At 40.8% G+C, this 17,757-nt stretch overlaps 1 pseudogene across 1 annotated transcript; it reads right to left on the reverse strand.

The window, feature by feature from the left end:
- Nucleotides 1-262: 262 nt before the first annotated feature.
- LOC106800781 (ankyrin repeat domain-containing protein 40 pseudogene) lies at nt 263-6,567 on the reverse strand (annotated as a pseudogene). Its single transcript, XR_015552680.1, has 2 exons — nt 5,058-6,567; nt 263-4,757 (listed from the first exon to the last, which is right to left on the reverse strand). The product of XR_015552680.1 is annotated as an ankyrin repeat domain-containing protein 40 pseudogene (transcript).
- Between the last annotated feature and the right edge of the window lie 11,190 nt (nt 6,568-17,757).

Genomic DNA, 17,757 nt, shown 5'->3' on the forward strand with positions numbered 1-17,757 from the left:
CATCAGAGGGGCTGGCCTGGTGGCGCAAGCGGTTAAGTGCACGCGCTCTGCTGCGGCAGCCCAGGGTTCACTGGTTCGGATCCCGGGTGCACACTGACGCATCGCTTGGCAAGCCATGCTGTGGTGGCGTCCCATATAAAGCGGAGGAAGATGGGCATGGATGTTAGCCCAGGGCCAGTCTTCCTCAGCAAAAAAAGAGGAGGATTGGCAGATGTTAGCACAGGGCTGATCTTGCTCACAAAAAAAAAAAAAAAAAGCATCAGAGAGCCCTTTAATGACCATGAGTGGACCTAATGCAGAAATGACTGTCTAGGCAAAAGCAGACTAGAGACAGAGAAGAGTATTGAGTGTGTACAAAGGAAAGAGTGGGGGAGGGGAAGCTCTTTTGGTTTACAGCATACTTATAATTAGTTGACTGCATTCTTAAATATTTTAACCTGCACCTGAGTAACATTTCTAAATATATTCTGTGAAACAACATTTATAAGTCACACTAAAATTCCCTTGTTCAGTGCCTGTGCTTTCCCCAGTTCTTTCTCTAGTCAGTTCACATTTCAGAAGAGTTGGGAGCACACAACACCACGAAAAGTGCATCCCGGCCCTTCAGGTGCACTGTCAACAGGAGAGACTAGAAACAGGCTCTGCTCTCTCTCAGCTTCTGCTCAGACAACTGTTTTACCTTCTGTGCATAGAAAACCCTGGATATAAAACCACCAGCTTCTGCCTCTCCAGACCACTTCTCAGCTGTTCACAGCTTCAAGTAATAGGTTCATTGTGCACCAAGAGGCTTGGAAGCGTGGCGCTGCTCCTCGGGTCCAAGGGCTTCCTACCTTCGCAGAACGATGTTAGTGTATGCTAGGCAGTGGCACTAGGGACCTTCCTGGGCATCCAAGGCATTTAAATAAATCATTTGCTATTGGTACACACAGAGGTGACACACACGTCACAATACTCAGTGATAAAAGTCCCTGCTGCATTAGTAAGGGTTTTGAAACTCTCTTGTTGTAGCAAGACCTTTCAATCAGTGTGGATATAGCAGTCATGAACAGAAAATTATTTTCACTTATCATTAGAACCAGTTCCAACTCTCAGAAATCTTGGAGTTGAGCATCATCTTCCTCTTTTTTTACCAGAGTATTGGATAACTTTCTTATCTTCTCCACTTAATATGGATTAACACTCAGCTTACAGAGACTCACTCTGAGCAATTCTTGGTAGGTGGGCTCCTGTGGGTCCAGTTCAGTTTCACTGAGATTATTTTCTGGAAGAGATGGGTTCTGAATTCTCACTTTGAGTACCAGCTCTTGCATATTAAATGGAAATGCTCCAGTGAAGAAAAATGGATGGAATGCTGGCACTGGTCCTGTACACATCCCATTTTGAGTCTCCAGAGACACTGGTGGCTTGAACGGGACAGATGAGAACAAGGAGTGATTCTGACTCACTGATGACTGACAAACAGGACCTGTTTTGTGCTTTCTGGTGTTCTGAGTATGGCAGCAGTGCAGACACATCCCAGTTCTGAACCAGTGCCAAGAGGCATGGTCTCTTGGAAAAGCTCCTAGCAGAGGAGGTTCCCAAGAGTTTAGCATTAGAGGTGAGCCATCGTCAGGGGGTAATACAGGTTGTGTGGAGGACCCCCATTCTGCAGCTTGGTTGAATCCTCTGCAATGGGGGTGTAGATAAAAAGGAAGGCTGAGTTAGCCAAATAGTTGAGAACAAAGGGCAGTTCTGACTCCTTTACCTTGGGGAGGTCTTCGTCATCATCATCATCTTCCACTCCCATAAACTTCCTGATTTCTCTCTTTGATGTTGACTGGACTGGCATTTCTCCTTTTGTGGTAAGAATCTCTTTGTCCGCTCCTGATTTTAACAAGTAAGAGACCATTTGGCCATGATGGTGTTACATGCCCAATGTAAACAGGTCTAGCTGTTGACCTCATTTTTGGAGTTCACATTCACCCTGCTCTCCAACAGTTTCTGCACCTCTTGAATGTCCCCCAAGGCTGAGGCCATCCACCATTCCCCTGCTGCTTCTGGCCCACAGAGTGAGCCTCCTCTAGACCTGCAAACTTGATTCAAATTTAGTACAGTAGCATATCCTGCTCTAAGATATAATGCGTACTTCTCTAAGAATGGTTTGTGTCTTTGCTCTCCTAGGTAGTTCTATTCTTCATCCTAAGTTTGAAAATTATTTTTTTGTTCAAAAGAAGGAAAATGCATAAGGTAGTAAATACAGTGGTATATCCAAGTGTTTCACCCAAAGCAAAAAGACTGAACACTAAAAGGCTGTCTCTCATAAGGACAGCTGAGCCTAGACATGACCCTGTCTAGAGCACAGATCATGAAAATTCATACTCTCCGCAGTGGGGTTTTGGGATCTGAAAAACAAGACGTCAGTAGAGCCAATTATCATTTTATTGAAGCAAAACCAAAGTAAAACAAACTCTTCCATGGACATAGACTTTGCTTAGATTTTTTAAGTAAAAATAACAAATATTTATTGTCACTTATGAGACACTTTGAAAAGTGCTTTACATTTAATAAAATTTAGTCTCTCAATGTGATCCTAGGAATTGGGTGCAATCTTGAACATCAATTTTTAGTTTAAGAAAACGTGAAGAAAGAAATGTTAAGTAACTTATTCAAGTTTATACAGCTTGTAAGTGAAGAAATCAGATATGACTTCAGAAACTCTGAGCACCAAAAATTGACTCTGTAAATATTTTATTTATGCACTTCTCCTTTAACTCTGTGATATATACGGGGGGCCACTGGTATAGCAAAGCACTCCAAAGGACTCACTATTTAGGGACACATTCCTTTGTACCATCCTGAATAACAAGCATGAGGCTGATGAGTTTTCTTTTGCTAATTCTGTTAAGCAGCAGAGGGAACGAGGAAGAAGAGAATATCAGAGAACGTACAGCAATACCGTTCTTTCTATAGGAGGGATTAGACGTGTTTCCCTTGTAAATACAAAAAAAAATAAGCAGTCTCTCCTAATGAAAACAAGACATCAAGAAGAGAAGATTCAAGCTTTCACTGTATAGTAGACAAGCATAAAAGACTGTTGCGGGTTGAGTTGTGTTCCCTCAAATTCATATGTTGTAGTCCTAACCCCTAATACTTCAGAATGTGACTTTGTTTGGATATAGGGTCTTTCCAGAGGTAATTAAATTAAAATGTTGTCATTACGGTGGACCCCACTCCAATATGACTGGTGTCCTTATCAAAAGGGAAAATTTAGCATAAAGCCATGTACAGTGAGAAGATGAAGTGAAGAGACATGGGAGAAGACAGCCATTTACAAGCCAAAGACAGAACTCGGGAACAAATCCCTTCCTCACGGACGTTAGAAAAAACCAACTCCGTTGACACCTTGATTTTGGACATTTAGACTCGAGAACTGCGAGACAATAACATTCTGTTGGTTACATCACCCAGTCTCTGGTACTTTGTTATGGCAGCCCTAGCTGACCAATACAAAGAAATTCTAAATAAAAAAAGAAGAGAGCCAACCCTGATGGCCTAGTAGTTAAAGTTCTGCCTGCTCCACTTCAGTAGCCTGCATTCTGTTTCTGGGTGTGGAACCATACCACTCATCTGTCAGTAGATATGCTGTGGCCACAGCTCACATAGAAGAACTAGAAGGACCTATAGTTACAATATACAACAATGTACTGGGGCTCTGGGGAGGGAAAAAAAAAAGAGAGAGAGAGAAATATTGGTAACAGATATTAACTGAGGGCGAATCTTTTTCAGCATAAAAAAAGTGAAGAAAGAAAGGAAGAGGTGGTCATAATGGTGTAAATAATCTCAAATGCAGGAAATGAGCCCCACGATAAGGACACTAGCAGAAGTGGGTGAGGGAAACAGAAAGTTCAGGAGCTCAGTGGACACAATGTCACGAGAGCGGTCAGTTCCAAGCACTGAAATAAGGATAAACAGTCTGTGAAAAGTGACATTTAGAGAATTTGTAGATGAGTGACCCCATGGTTTTTGACACTGAAAAATGAGCCAGTGCCTACTTCACAGTCTAGGAAAATCCAAATACAGTGAGAAGGAACAGCCATGGAAAGAGTCAAGACCTGGGGATCAGAGGTGGAAGAGTCCTCATCGGCATTTTACTCAGATTCATTCTGCAACCCTTTAACCCAGTAGCCATTTTGACGTCTGTATCTGGAGTAAATATTTGGGTGATGTACTTTTTGGCCAAAAATAAACTCAGAAATCTTATTTATATTGAAGTTACTTGATTCACAGTATACCCTCAGGATCCAGGCAATCTTCCTAGACACATCTACTTCACAATAATATTTCCCTGAGGAGGAACATTGGTGGCCCAAGACATAAAATGCAGAAAAATTACCTTAATGCATGTTAAGAACCACTAAAGCATAAGAAGTGTCACTTGTCTCTTATCTGCAGCTACAACAATATTCAAAAAGGCATTGACTAGTTTCAGCATCAAGTACACTGTAGGAAAAATTAGAGGGTCAGGTGAGAGATATAGAATGGGTGTGCCTTGTGACATTGTGAGGCACAATATTGGGAGTTGACTGGGAGGAACTGGTATGATGGATCAGAGATGAGTAGGGCACTTAATAACTGTTGTATGTATGCAGGTTTGGGGCAGAAGACATGATGCTATCATGGGACCTGGTAGTAACCACAACTTCTGAAAAGGGAGGAGAACATGGAGATTTGAAGACCCTGTAACTTCTTACCCCAGTGGCATTGGACTTCCGTCAGCTCTGAAATAACAAAAGTTGCAATGATGTTGTTAGAAGAAAAGGAGGAAACAATGATAATAATCCTCTCCCTAGGATGGAGACAGGGGAGCCCTGTGAGGTTATGAACTGGTGAATGAGAGGACAAAGCAGACAGCTGGCCATTCCCCCTTAGATCTGATCACATCTTCAGCACAGGATCTCTCTCTCCTTGTCAGGCTTACCTCCCCTCTTTTATTCTCATCTAGAAACAACATCCACTCCCCCATTTGGCTTGATACTACAAAAATCTCACACTCACACCATTCCCCTGGCTCTCCTCACCTTTAAAAACTTGGAGTTTCCTTATCAGATCAGAAGCTTGAGATATTCTCCTTTGTTCCTTGGGAAATGTTTTTGGCTTCTGACCTTAGACTGCTGACATTGGAGCCAGAAGAAAAATGTTCATGTCCACCTTCGAGTTATGCTCTGTGTGACCTTTGGAACGTCTTGACCTCTCAGAAGCATAGTTTCTTCCTTCCAATAAGAAATCATTAACCTCTACATCTCTACCTCCTAGAAATCATATGAAATTATATGAAATCATGGATTTAATAACACAAAATAAAACTTTGGTACTTTAAAACAAATAAATGTGTGGAAGAGTTTCTGCATGTATCTGGGTTCCCAGGGAGATGATCAGAAAATGCGATTATAGAGACTAGCTCCTGGGTGTTTGACTGATATTAAGTGTGGGATTGCTGTCTGGAGAGACCAACATTTTCTAAGTATGCTCCCCAGCAGGGAGGTCCTCAGAATAATCTGAGGTTTCAGGTTCTCTGGGAACAATTACAAACACTTGGAAAAGAGGACATTATGGACACCAAACTAATAGTGGTTAATTTCATGTGTTTGGAAACACTTTGATGCTCTGGGTAAATGTGCAAATTTAGACAAAAGAATGCTCCCTTTCCATTCTGGCTTCTAAAGTACGTGACCAAGATGGATGAATTGTTTGCACCATGGCCAAAAGATTCCCTGAGATACAAATCTGCTTTTGGAAATCTAAACAGAACCATATAGAAAGACTTGGTATTCTCTACACCCAGGGCAAAGTTTAAATATAAAGGACTTATCTCCAATTCTAGGTCCTTGGCAGATACAGAAGACACAATCTTCCCACACTAAGTCAAACAACTAAGAAATATGGGAAAGTAAGTGAGGTACAAACAAGGAGGGTGAAAAAAATGGATAAAGTCATAGGGGTCTGATGATGTAACACCTTATCCCTAATACTGCTATTGACCCCAAATCTGTGACTTCCACCAACCCATTCCCTACCATAGAATCTGGTCCATTCTCAAAAGTCAGAGAACACTCAAGCCATGATTTGTGAACAGAAATATCAGGTAAATCTACATCCCAAATTTCCTGACCTGAGTGATGTTTTATTATCGTTGACCACCAGATAACTCTAATAGCTTTCAACCTCTTTTCACAGCACAGAAGGACCATCTCTGGTCCCCATCACCTACTTTTCCAAGATGCCATTCTCATCCTAGAGAGAAAAGAGAAAACACAAGTCAATTAATAATACACCCTTCTCACTTACAAAGCTTAATCACATTCCTACCACCAACTGATGTGGTGGGAATAGAGATGGCCCCAATATGAGAACCAAAATGTAAAGAAAAGACCAAGGCCAATCATTCCAGAAGACTCTTGTAAGATTGTCACATATCCTAAAAGGTAGAAACAGCTTTGACCCTAATGCAAATACATCATAAGGCTTTCAGTATCTGGAGATGCAACATATTTAGGAAGAAAACAAGAAGTTCATAATTTTTTCCTGAAATACATAAGATCCCCATGAGATTATTTGAATAATTAATGGTACTTTTATTTGTTGAAAAGAAATGTAAAATGATATACTATTATTTGCCAAGCATTATGCTAGGATTTGGAGAGTCAAAAATGAGTAAATAATCATAATATTCCTCAAGAAGTTTACACAGCTTTTGCTGAGGGTACAGGCAAACAAATGTATTTATGGAGACATTTCCCCAGTTTCTCTCTTCTCATTTTATCCACTATCTATAAGTGACCTCATCTACTCCCTTAAATTAAACACACATATGTGCAATTGATTTATAACTTTATATTTTTACTCAATTTTCCCTCTTAAATGATGGTTAATATATTCAGTAATAAAGAAGAAACAGGATAAGTAACTTAGAAGGTCTAATAGGCAATTTACTATTCACCAACCAAATACCAAAAGCTAGATCAAAAGGAAAAATAAACAATTCAATAATAATAGTTAGATATTTCAGTGACTCATTCTCAATAACTGAGTGAACAGCTTGCATATAAACTATCAAGGTTATAGAAGACATGGACAGCACTATCAACCAACTTAACCTAACTGACATCTGTAGACCATTTCACTCAATGAATGCAGAATATACATTATCTGCGTTCATATTTAGACAAATTTTCTGGACATTCAAACTTTAAGCTATAAAACAAGTGTCAATACACTTACAAGACTGAAATAAAATGCATGTTCTCTGATTACTGAGGCATTAAATTTGAAATCCACAGCAGATGAAAAAGTAAGAAATCATTGAATATTTTTAATTAAACAACACACTTTCAAATATCCCAAGGGTTAACAAAAAAATCCCAATGGAAATTTGAAAATAAGTTGAACTGAATGAAAATAAACACCAAATAATAAAAATGTATGGAATACAACTAAGGAAATGCATTTATATCATTAAACACTATATCAGAAAAGAGGGTCTCAAATCAGTGATCTAAGTTCCACTTTAAAAAATAAACTACAAAAGAAACAGCAAACTAAAGTCAACACACACATGTGTGCACACCTGCATACACACACATGCACACACAAATAAAGAAAACATTAAAGGTGACAGCATAAAAATATGATATAGAAAGGTCAAAAATAGATAAGATCGTGAAAGAATAAAGTTTGTTCTTATAAAATGTCAACAAAATTGACCAAACATAAATACACTCAACAAAACAAAAAAAAAAAGAGAGAGAGAGGAAAAGCAAATCAGGAATAAAAGAGGAGATGTTACTGTGAGCTCTGTAGAAATTAAAGGGTTTACAAGGGATTATTACGATTAACTTTACATCTAAAATCAGACAATTTAGACAGAATGGACAATTTCCTACAAAGACATACATTACCAAAAACTGACACAAGAACTGTAAAAATATCTAAATGAACCTAATAGAAATTTTTAAAAAATTATTTTAAACCTTTCCAAAAATAAAAGCCCAGAGTGAGATGGCTTCCCTGGTGAATTCTGTTGAATATTTAAAGGATACATCATACCAGTCTTCAAAAATTTTTCTTTCCAAAAACAGGAGAAGTAGGGGGAAATTTCAACTCATTCTATGAGGAAAAAGAAAAAAAGCTCTTGCAATCCAAACTGCATTTTTTTGTCTATGACTAAGTCATGAAGAAGTACCCAATAAATTCATGACATAGACTACAGATAACAGGGACCTATAGAATATCACTGGACACAAGGGATGTTCTCTCCACAGTCAAATTTTTGCCCTACACTAGATAAATGAATAAAAATGAGATTTTTCCCTTGTTATTCATGCATTCAATTATTCCTATAACCTTTGAAATCAATGCAGGGGAAGGGAAACTGCAGGGCTAAAGAAACCTTAGAGTCACCACCAGAAAGACCACTACAATACAGAGGAGAAGGAAACTAGTCTTCATTTTCTCAAATCTCAGTAGCTGGGACTTCTTCACATGTCTTATGTGTAACATCTCCATCGTTGACCCCTGCAATGGATGCTCAACATCTGAAATGAGAGCTCTCACCAACTGGCTTTGCTGGACCAGATCATTCTCAGCATCAGCCGGGTTGTGTAGACGATCTGCTTCCTCATTCTTCAGGTTTAGCAGCTCCTTCTGCTCCTCACAGTCCAGGACACCTCTCATTTGATTAAACTCTGCGTGGACACGTTGTGCCTCATTTTGTATTTGATTCTTCAGGAATGAGAAAGAGAGAGAGGTACTCAGGATCTCAGGTAGAGACTGGGAGCAAGAGAAAAGAACTATTCTATTAGGGAAGTTCTCTCAGGGAAGCGAGACAGAAGCAGGGGAGCGATTCTTGGGGAAGCTGACTTTTCCTATTATTTTCTCCTTAAATCTGCGTTATTGAGACCAATTCTGAATTAAATTGGATAGCTGGGTGTGGCTCAGCTTTCACACAGCCTTCCAGGTCCACAACAATCAAGTCTTCTAGCATTACCCCTGACACCCACCCCTACCCTCTGCCAAAAGTTAAACACTTAGGATAGAGCCAGGAGTCATTGCCAAATATCTTCCCCCAGGAGAGTCAAAGTCTGTAAAACAAGACGGGGAAAGGAACACAGAATTCACTAGCCATCTTCATCAGAGACTCCACCTATGTGAATACCTCCCTCCAACTGTCTGTGTTCATTTGTGACATGTTCACTTTTCACCCCACACTCCTATCAGGTAAAGCATAAAGAAGAGGACTAATCAAATGACTTCAGGGAACAAAGAGGAAGGGAGCTCCTTGAGACCAACACCTGGGCCCCTGACACATTTCACTCTAACTCCCTCAGCAAGTGTCTCTTCCTACCTTCCAGGAAATTCTCTTTTCTCTGACATCGGCTTCCAACTTCTCAGCTTCCTGCTGCTCCTTTCTCAGCCTCTCCAGAGCTGCCTGGAGCTTCTCCTGGGAGAAAGTAATCAAACCAGAGTCAAGAAAGCACTGGGCTTTTTCAGAGTCAGAATAGAGGATAAATGGGGAAGAAATTAAGCTAATCTCTGGAAAGACTAGAGTTTACAGAAAATGTAGGAACAGCAATGAGAATCTATCCCTTGAAGAAAACCTGAGGTGGTGAATTTGTTCTTTAAGACTCAGGTGACAGAAGTCAGCGTCCTCTCCAAAGGGTGATTCTATTTCAGAGAATATCTCTGACCAGCTAAGAGATTAGGGTAGAGAAAAGGATTAGCTCCAAAGACTGATTCTCTTTCTCCTAGAAGAAGAAAGCTGATCCTGCGGCAAGGAAAGAACTTACACCTCAATTCCCCCAGCTCCCCAGTTAACCCTCATGTTCAAAGAGGTAATGAGAGTTTTTCTTGCACACCAAGTCTCCACTAACTAGCACAAGGTACAAAAATATCTACTTCTGGCTAAGAGTCTGTACTGTAGGCTTATATTTTTCTAATTGGATGGAATGCACAGAAATGTCCTTCAGGCCTCAGAAGGCAAGCACAGGAAGAAAAGAGATCACAGGGCCTGAATGTTATGGTTCAAGGTAATTAAAGTACAATGTAAAGTGCAGATTTTTCATCAACTGTTATTTTCTGCCCTGTCTTTTCTCCATCCTAGTCTCTTAGCTGGTACTCCTGGACAGTCTTATCCATGAGGAATGTGTGGTAACCATGATGCTCCTGAAACCACTTGCAAAGCAAGTAAATGACCTTCCCATCCTCTTTACAGAAGAGCAGGAGTTTCTCTTCATGGTGCAGACAGAGATCTCTCTTCTGCTCCTCCTCTGGGCTCAACTTGGCCTCCCTGAGCTCCACTATGTAGTCCACATGCTGATTATGTCACAGGTTCCCAGGCTGGTAAGTGATTCTGCACACAGGGCAGCTGCTCTCTCCTTGCTGGTTGATCTTGGACTCCTTGTGGTTTGCAGTGATGCAGGCTTGGCAGAAGCTGTGGCCACAGTCTAGGCTCAGGGGTTCTGTCAGGAGCTGCAGGCAGATGGTGCAGGTCACCTCCTCCTTTATGTTCACCAGGATTCCTGAAGCCATCACAGCTGCTCCCTCGTCCTACCTGTCCTGACTTAGGCTTCTCTTGCTCACAGATCCCTGCATGATTGGGTAGGTAAAAGGGGACAGAATAAGAAAAGTAGAAATAAAATGATATTCTGGTGTAGAAGTCAAGGACGAGCCAAGACGAAAATATTGAAGAACAGAAAAGAAAAGGTGGAGAAACAAGGAAAGGAGCTTGGTGACCTGGTACAAAAGACTTTTCATACAAATTTCATACACTCACTCACAGTTCATGTCACATGACAAATCCCATTCTTACTGGTGCAATTATTGATATTTTTCTTTACTTTCACTGAATGAAAGGTGTTCTGAGACCATTTCTACGGGGATCCTTAACTGACCCACTATCTATTGCTTGTTCTTTCATATGCCAAAAACACATCCTCAATGTTAGAAGCTCCAAACCACTTGGCCTCTGGCCCATTATTATACCTGCTCTTCTCTCAGCATGTAATACTGCCCCTGATATCAGTTTCACTCACTCTTATCCTTAAGTGAACTTTCTCCATACATGTTCTCATGTCAGAAAGACCTGCTCTGACAAACTTATTCGTAGTGTAACCATTGCCATCACTTGCTGTACATTTTTGATGATTTCTCTTATTATCATGTGAAAATGTGTATGTGATAAGAGCAAACACTTTATCAGATGTTTTAATAGAGATGATAAGTGACTTACAATGATTATTTATCTTTAATACACAGAGTTGGGATAAACCTAATGTTTCAGGTCCTCCTTCAGAGGTTTGTCTCCTCCTACTGCACAGAATTATTCAAAGACAAACAGAGGAAACTTTGTGGACTCAGTTAACTCCCAGAGCAATAGGGCCTATGGAAGTGAAGAGAACCAGAGGAGCTGGGAGATTCTAGGGAGTCTTTTGTTTTTAAACGGAGAGATTTTAACTTGACCTGGAAACACGCCAAGGATGTTGATAGGAGCCTAAATGTGTGAGTGTGGATGGTAGAAAGGGAGATGGTATGGATATGCTCATAGGATCACACATGTCAGACCTGGAAAAAATAGAAAAACAGATGTGATACCGGCTCAAGACAAGGTTGACATTAGGGAAGCCATATTGCAGAAAAGAAAAACTCTAATGTAACTTTGAATGACCTCTGACAAACCAACCCAGCTGGATATATACCCTCCAGAAGATCTAACTGCTCTGTAGATTTTACGACCCCTGCTTGTGCATGTACCCCCCAGCTGTGATAAGATGATAACTTTGTTTCTTTGAGTTCCTTAGGAATGTGATGACCCACGAACAGAGTGTCTATACTTATAGCCAACATCAGCGAAAACTGAAAGATCTGATGTGGCACTCACAGTCTGTAACACAAGGTCAACATTCCTAATCCCCTCCCCAATAACCCAATGGCCTATATACCTGCTATAAGGTTTCATGCCCCCTTAAGATGGTTCTTTTGAGGAGGTAGAGTCAAGATGGCAGCGTAAGCAGACTCGGAACTCACCTCCTCTCGTGGACACAGCCAATTTACAATTTACTCGTGAAAAATTACCCCTGAGACAGAACTGAAAACTGGATAAGAGGAACTCCTGCAACAAGGAACAACCCTAACTGAGGTGGAAGAGGCAGAGACTCCCTTCTGGAGAGGAAAAACGCCGCCTTCACAAGCCGCCAGCTTCACGGCCTCTGGGAGCAGCGCACAGGTACGCAGCATCCCTGGAGGCACGGGGCCCTGAGCCCAGGGGCCCTGAGCCTGGGAGCGCCCCCGCTGTGGGCACTTTGTGGACCCAGCAAAATCGAGATCAGCGGCATAATATCTGACTTTGCTTGCTACTAAAGCATTGGGGAGTACCCCCAGAAAACCCGGTTCACAAAGAAACTAAAACTGGCTCTTAAAGGGCCCGCGCGCAAACTCACACGTTTCAGAAAGCACCCTAAAATCACCAGAAAGAAAGGTACACAGTGCTTTGGTGACAAGAGACTCACCTAATAGGCCCTGAGTGCATCTCGGTGAGGGGTGAGACCTCTCCAGGGACTGGGACATTGGCGGCGGCCATTGTTGTGGCCTGGTGTGAGCATGCTGACACAGATGCCATTGGAGTTCTCCCTGAGGCCTGCTAGCCCAGGGTCTGCCCCACCCACTAGAGCACCAATTTAATCCAGCTCAGCCAGGGCAGGCAGCTCACCCTAGAGACTGGCCCCACCCAACAATAAGCCCTCAGGCAACTTGTGGGCCTGCATAGATTGGTGACTGGATTCTCTGCAGCCTGGCAACTGAGCCAACTTGAGCAGGGCAGGGTGTGCACAAGGAGCAGGTGGAGAGTGTGGGGCGGTGGTGGAGTGTGTGGGGCTCCCGCCATGGAGAGACTGGGTCAGCTTGGGGAGGTCAGGGCGCTCACACTGGGCAGGACTATGTTGACTGTGTGTGGACCTGTGGGCGGCAGGGCTTGTCAGCTGCAGAAGACTTGTGCTTCTCAAAGACCCACATAGAAGGTTTGCCCCACCTTCCAAAGCCTGAAACAATTGGGTGCTCCTGTGCCTGAGGCCGGCCCAACCCAGCTGCAATCCTCAGAGAGCTGACAAGAGACCTAATAGGCTAGAGGCTTACAGCAATTGTAAGGCCCTAAGCCTAACAACCTGCCACACTGGGGGCCTACTCACTTAAAAGAAATACTGCAACACAAATGTGGTATTAGAACTTGCAGCCAACTGTGCTGGGGCTCCCCACAACTGATAAGGAGACTGAAGGGCCCACAACAACTACAAGCAGCTGAGCATTACAACAGCTGGCCAGGAGCATAACTCAGCCTCCCTGGGCGCCTACAGGGAGAGCAAACAGGCCACAACAGAAGGACACACGTAGCCCACATAGGGGTCACCCCTGGAACATTGAGAACTGAGGGAAGCACACTGGAAGCCTCCTAAGGCATCACTTACATAAGGTCACCTATCCAAGAGCAGGAGACATAGCTGACCTACCTAATACGTAGACACAAGCACAGGGAAAGAGGCAAAAGTAGGAGGCAAAAGAATACATACCAAATAAGGGAACAGGACAAAACCCCAGAAAAGGAACTAAGTGAAACAGAAATGAGCAACCTACCCGACAGAGAGTTCAAACTAAGAGTGTTAAGGATGCTCACTGATCTGGGGAGAAAAATAGATGAACTCAGTGAGAATGTCAACAAAGAAATGGAAGATATAAAAAAGAACCAATCAGAAATGAAGAATACAATACTGGAAATGAAAAATTCATTAGAGGGACTCAAAAGCAGAGTAGAGGATACAGAAGAATGGATCTGTGAGCTGGAGGAAAGACTAGAAGAAATTACCCAAGGTGAACAGTTAAAAGAGAAAAGAATTAAAAAGTGAGGACAGGGCCGGCCCTGTGGCTTAGCGGTTAAGTGCGTGCGCTCAGCTGCTGGCGCCCCGGGTTTGGATCCCAGGTGCGCACCGACGCACGGCTTCTCAGGCCATGCTGAGGCCGTGTCCCACATACAGCAACTAGAAGGATGTGCAGCTATGACATACAACTATCTACTCGGGCTTTGGGGGGAAAATAAAATAAAATAAAAGTTTTAAAAAAAATAAATAAAAAAATAAAAAGTGAGGACAGTCTAAGTGACCTCTGGGACAACATCAAGCACACTAACATCTGTGTTATAGGTGTCCCGGAAGGAGAAGACCAAGACAAGGGGGCAGAGAATCTATTTCAAGAAATAATAGATGAAAACTTCCCTAACCTAAAGAAGGAAACAGACACCCAGGTACAGGAAGCACAGAGAGCCCCAAACAAGATAAACCCAAAGAGGCCCACACCAAGACACATCATTATCAAAATGTCCAGAATTAAAGATAAAGAGAGAATCCTAAAAGCTGCAAGAGAATGTCAAGTTACATACAAAGGAAACCCCATAAGGCTATCAGCTGACTTCTCAGCAGAAACCTTACAGGCTAGAAGAGAATGGCATGATATATTTAAAGTGCTAAAAGGAAAAAGAACTTACAGCGAAGAATACTCTACCCAGCAAGGTTATCATTCAAAATGGAAGGAGAGATCAAAATTTTCCCAGATAAGCAAAAATTGAAGGAGTTTGTCACCAAGAAACCAGTGCCACAAGAAATGTTAAAGGGACTGATTTAAGGGGAAAAGAGAAGACCACAAATAGGAAAAATTATCTATTTCCATGATAAGAACGTAATGGATACAAATGCACAAAAAAGAGGTTAGATCTGATATCAAAAACATAAAAGGAGGGAGGAGGGGAGTTAAAGAGTACAGCTTTCAGACAGAAGCCAAACTAAAGTGACCATCAATTCTGTATAGAAGAAGAAAGGAACAAAGAAGGACTACTAAAACACTGAGAAAAAAAATAAAAGTTAAAAAATGGCAGTAAGTACATACTTATCAATAGCTACTTTAAACGTCAATGGACTAAATGCTCCAATTAAAAGGCATAGGGTGGCTGAATGGATTAAAAAAAGACACATATATATGCTGCATACAAGAGACACACTTCAGACCTAAAGACACTCACAAACTGAAAGTGAAGGAATGGAAAAAGATACTCCACGCAAATGGCAATGAAAAGAAAGCTGAGGTAGCAGTATTCATATCAGACAAAATAGACTTTAAAACAAGAACTGTAAAAAGAGACAAAGAAGGGCATTACATAATGATCAAGGGACCAATCCAACAAGAGGATATAACACTTGTAAATATCTACGCACCCAATGTAGGTGCACCTAAATATATAAAGCAATTATTAACAGACATAAAAACAGAAATAGACAGTAACACAATAATAGTAGGGGACTTGAACACTCCACTGACACCAACGGATAGATCATCCAACCAGAAGATCAATAAGGAAACACTGGCCTTAAATGACACGCTAGAACAGATGGACCTAGTAGATATATACAGAGCATTCCATCCAAAAACCGAAGAATACACGTTCTTTTCAAATGCACATGGAACATTCTCCAGGATTGATCACATATTAGGCCACAAAACAAGTCTCCATAAATTTAAGAAAATTGAAATAATACCAAGCATCTTTTCTGACCACAACGGTATGAAACTAGAAATCAACTATAGGAAGAAAATCAGAAAAGCCACAAATATGTGGAGATTAAACAAAATGCTACTGAACAACGACTGTGTTAATGAAGAAATCAAAGAAGAAATCAAAAAATACCTGGAGACAAATGAAAATGAAAATACGACATGCCAGAATTTATGGGATACAGCAAAAGCGGTTCTAAGAGGGAAGTTTATAGCAATACAGGCCTATCTCAACAAACAAGAAAAATCTCAAATAAACAATCCAACAATGCACCTGAAGGAACTGGAAAAAGAAGAACAAACAAAGCCCAAAATCAGTAGAAGAAGGGAAATAATAAAAATCAGAGCAGAAATAAATGAAATAGAGACCAAAAAAACAATAGAAAAAATTAATAAAACCAAGAGCTGGTTCTTTGAAAAGATCAACAAAATTGACAAACCTTTAGCTAGACTCACCAAGAAAAATAGAGAGAAGGCACAAATAAGTAAAATCAGAAGTGAAAGACGAGAGGTTACAACAGACACCTCAGAAATACAAAAGATTATAAGAGAATACTATGAAAAGCTATATGCCAACCAATTCGACAATCTGGAAGAAATGGATCAATTCTTAGAATCATACAACATTCCAAAACTGGATCAAGAAGAAGTAGAGAATTTGAATAGACCAATCACCAGTAAGGAGATCGAAACAGCAATCACAAACCTCCCCAAAAATAAAAGTCCAGGACCAGACGGCTTCCCTGGTGAATTCTACCAAACATTCAAAGAAAACTTAATACCTATCCTTCTCAAACTCTTCCAAAAAATTGAGGAGGGGGGAAGCTCCCTAACTCATTCTACGAAGCTGACATTACCCTGATACCAAAACCAGACAAGGACAACACAAAAAAAGAAAATTACAGGCCAATATCACTAATGAACATCGATGCAAAAATCCTCAACAAAATACTAGCAAATCGCATACAACAATACGTTAAAAAGGTTATACACCATGATCAAGTGGGATTTATTCCAGGGATGCAGGGATGGTTTAACATTCGAAAATCAATCAACGTGATATACCACATTAATAAAATGAAGAATAAAAATCACATGATCATCTCAATAGATGCAGAGAAAGCATTTGACAAGATACAGCATCCATTTATGATAAAAACTCTGAATAAAATGGGTATAGAAGGAAAGTACCTCAACATAATAAAGACCATATATGACAAACCCACAGCTAATATCATCCACAATGGTGAAAAACTGAAAGCTATCCCTCTAAGAACAGAAACCAGACAAGGATGCCCACTGTCACCACTCCTATTTAACATAGTACTGGAAGTCCTAGCCAGAGCAATCAGACAAGAGAAAGAAATAAAAGGGCTCCAAATTGGAAAGGAAGAAGTGAAACTGTCACTATTTGCAGATGACATGATTTTATATATAGAAAACCCTAAAGAATCCACCAGAAAACATTTAGAAGTAATAAATGAATATGGTAAAGTTGCAGGATACAAAATCAACATACAAAAATCAGTTGCATTTCTGTACACAAACAACGAAGTAGCAGAAAGAGAAATTAAGAATACCATCCCATTTACAATTGCAACAAAAAGAATAAAATACCTAGGAATAAACTTAACCAAAGAGGTGAAAGATCTGTACACCAAAAACTATAAAACATTTCTTAAAGAAATTGAGGAAGACACAAAGAAATGGAAAGATATTCCGTGCTCTTGGATTGGAAGAATTAACACAGTTAAGATGTCCATACTTCCTAAAGCCATCTATAGATTCAATGCAATCCCTATCAAAGTTCCAACAATATTTTTCACAGAAATAGAACAAAGAATCCTAAAATTTATATGGAACAACAAAAGACCCCGAATAGCTAAAGGAATCCTGAGAAAAAAGAACAAAGCTGGAGGTATCACACTCCCTGATTTCAAAATATACTATAAAGCTGTAGTAACCCAAACAGCATGGTACTGGCACAAAAACAGACACACAGATCAATGGAATGGAATCAAAAGCCCAGAAATAAACCCACACATCTATGGACAGCTAATCTTTGACAAAGGAGCCAAGAACATACAATGGGGAAAAGAAAGTCTCTTCAACAAATTGTGTTGGGAAAACTGGATA

The sequence above is a fragment of the Ceratotherium simum genome, chromosome 7, assembly GCF_057802395.1.
Source record: "Ceratotherium simum simum isolate JZ-2026a chromosome 7, ASM5780239v1, whole genome shotgun sequence".
Lineage (NCBI taxonomy): Eukaryota > Metazoa > Chordata > Mammalia > Perissodactyla > Rhinocerotidae > Ceratotherium > Ceratotherium simum.